Source organism: Clinocottus analis, unplaced genomic scaffold, assembly GCF_023055335.1.
Source record: "Clinocottus analis isolate CAN_PGR_092001 unplaced genomic scaffold, fCliAna1.0.p SCAF_11, whole genome shotgun sequence".
Classification (NCBI taxonomy): Eukaryota; Metazoa; Chordata; class Actinopteri; order Perciformes; family Cottidae; genus Clinocottus; species Clinocottus analis.
In genome coordinates, this window is record NW_027175832.1 from 20,786,554 (window position 1) to 20,790,252 (window position 3,699).

The window sequence follows — 3,699 nt, forward strand, 5'->3', positions numbered from 1 at the left end:
CAGTTAGGAGCGTTTCATACTTTGCACTCATGTTCATGAGAAGCGGTCTGATGCTTTGAAGTCTCGAGTTGAAGGACTTGGCTGTCGCCATCTTTGGTTACGGTCGTCGCCATTTTGTTTTGTACTCTTCCGAGGAGAGCAGTTAGTGACGTTATGGGTTGTAACGAAGCTCTGATAGTGAGGGATAATATCACAGGTAATGTGAATCATAACCCTGCTAGCTGGTGTTAGCTGGAGACTTAGCGTTTCCTATGCCCATGGTACCTCCTGCTAGCTAGTGTTAGCCGGTGACAAGCGTTTGCTATGTCCGCGGTACCTGGCTCGCTAAGAACAAAAATGGCGGCGACCAAAATGTCAAATTCAAGGCACCAAAACCGTAGTATGAAAAGCAACGGCTGGCTCGCTCCACTCGTGTTAAACACAACCTGTTGTGAAAAACCATGTTTCCAAAATGTCACTTGACAAATGACAGCCATGTTTTTAGTTCGTTGACAGAAGAACATAAATGTCAGAAAAGATTTGTTTGTTTTTTGCCTCCCATCAGTGTTTACAGAAAGAAAGACAACTTTCTCTACTTCAGGGCATTTATTATTTATTATTTATCCATCGATGCTCGTCACTGCCTTGTCTGTCTGTACAGTCACCTGAAGGCATCGTCTCACCACGTCCTGCTTCTGAAGTCTCTGCAGGGATCAAACACCCGGCTGCTTCAGCAACTTCTCTCTCTCTCTCCCCCGTCTCCTCCCTCTGGAGGGTGACTCACGGTTTTGCAGAGTTTCCTCGCCTCGTCGGCCGTGACGTCACCGATCTGCTGAGCGATGTAAAAGCAGAACTTCAGACTGGAGCTTCTGAACGTCGCCTCCTGAGAAAAGAGTCCAATGTTTCCTGTTCGATCGGCTGGAGACGAGTTCCTGCAGCGAGCTCGCTGGCTTCAGGCTGCTGCTGGTTCCTCCTGCGTTGTGAATGAAACGTGACCATAAATAAATATTATTTTACTGTTCAGAGACCCTGAAATTATATTCTGTATTTTTTATGTTTCAGTTGTACTTATTTTGGTCAGTCAGTAGAGAGAATGCAGCTTTAATACATGCAAAGAAATACTACAACCAGTGAACAGGAAATGACCATATTAGGACTAAGGAGGAGTGACATATGCGTCTCTGGTGTCTACCTGTCAATCAAATTATAGCCCCGCCCCTAAAGCGGCCCCTGCTTTATGGTCTGTTTGACTCTAAATGACCATCATACTGTATTGAAGAAGTACTTCTATACAACCAAAGGAGTCGCCTCCTGGTGGTCAGGAGAGAGAATGCAGCTTTAACACATGAAGCATAGACTTCTATACAACCAGAGGAGTCGCCCCCTGGTGGTCAGGAGAGAGAATGCAGCTTTAACACATGAAGCATAGACTTCTATACAACCAAAGGAGTCGCCCCCTGGTGGTCAGGAGAGAGAATGCAGCTTTAACACATGAAGCATAGACTTCTATACAACCAGAGGAGTCGCCCCCTGGTGGTCAGGAGAGAGAATGCAGCTTGAACGCATGAAGCATAGACTTCAGTTGGCACACGTGTGTGTGTGTGTGTGTGTGTGTGTGTGTGTGGGTGTGTTTGTTTGGGTGTGTGAGTGTGTGTGTCTGTGTGTGTAAGTCTGTGGATTAAACAAACAAGATGCAACGTGGTAATTAGTGAGCTTCAGAGGCGCACGGACATGAAAGTGCTGTTGATCTTCTGCAGAATGTCGCGCTGTTCCTTTAAGCTGGATTTAAAGGCTTAGCGAGGCGGACCACGCCGCTGCCGTGGGCGTGGTCCTGATTAAAAGCCCCAACATGATGTGTTGTACGTTAACAGGCCTTAATTAGGACGCCTGCCACTCAGACACCATGCACCCGACAGCCTCATGCATTTATTATCTCTACGGTTATGTCTTTCCACTCTCAGAGAGGATCCCTGAGCTCCTCAACCTCCACCCTAGTGGTCGAAGGGCTGTAGTACAGTCACACGTTGGAGGAGTTGCACCTCAACCTCAATTGCTCAACCTCATTGCTCAATGCTTAGCTATGCCGGCCAATGTGGGAGTCAGTTACACACCTCGCTGCTTCAACAATATTAATGTTCCTAAAAGTTCCTTAAAGGTCTTTGGTTTTGTGTTGATTCTGATGGTCCGACAGCACCAGGGTCCCTTTAGAAAAGCTCTCATTTTACTAGGTCTATAGAGGACCTGGACTACACTGAGACTATAGAGGACCAGGACTACACTGAGACTATAGAGGACCAGGACTGCACTGAGACTTTAGAGGACCAGGACTACACTGACTGGTTCAGGACCAGTTTAAGCTCCTTCCAGTCCTTCTGTTGACTCTTATGACTCGTGGGCGTCGCTGCATTAGAGTAAACACACAAACGGGATCTTACGTCCGGGCGTGGTGCCGGTCATGTGACCATCTGTCAGTCATCACAGTCATGTGACCATCTGTCAGTCATCACAGTCATGTGACCATCTGTGGGCCAAAGCCGTTAATCAGCTCTCAGGCCGCCGGACGGTGCAGCAAAGGTCCTAAAAGCTTTAAAAAGCACAATCGCACACTTTCACACACATTCTCACACACACACACACACACACACACACACACACACACACACACACACACACACACACACACACACACACACACACACACACACACACACTTTCATTCTTGGGCCTCTTTGGGGAACTATTTGACAACATGTTCCCTTGTGTCGTCATTAGTGGTGTCGCAGCCATTCTGTTTACTTCATTACACTCACTGTGTGTGTGTGTGTGTGTGTGTGTGTGTGTGTGTGTCCAGTGGCCTTAACAACATTAAGTGCAACACGAGTGAAGCATGTGTGATGTCAACCCGCTGAACTACACGTTAACCTGACCCTCCATTCAATAAAGGAACGACTCCAGGACATGAATGAATCCAATTAATAATTAAAGAAGAATGGTAATAATAACAACAATGCTCACAATAATAATAGCTGTATTAATACATATAATAATGATCATAAGAATACTTAATAATAACACAGGCTGATAGTTCTAATAATTCTAATAATAATACTTTAACATTAGCATATTGTTTTGTTATATAATGTATTATATGTATTCATTTATTTTTAGCTAAGTACATTTATATTTACAATATAAATAAAGTAAAACTAAATGGATATAATAACTTATATATACAGTATATATACAGTATATATACAGTATATATATATATACACAGGTATTCAATTTTTTGTTTACTGTGTTTTATATATATATATATATATATATATATATATATATATATATATATATATATATATATATATAAAACACAGTAAACAAAAAATTGATATACAAATATTTTTATTATTTGTATATATATATATATATATATATATATATATATATATATATATATATATATATATATATATAAAACACAGTAAACAAAAAATTGATATACAAATATTTTTATTATTTTCAATGAAAGAAACAAATAATATATTTTATGCCCTCACATAAATACCTGTATCTGTAACCTGTGGTACTCTACACGTACAAGTACTCGGATAAAACACATAGTCTGCAGTATAATGAGCCTCACTGCAGGCTGCTATAATTAGCCGTCTCTCGGCGGTCCCTGAACGCACCTCCGCCGCCGCCGCAGCACTCACACAGACA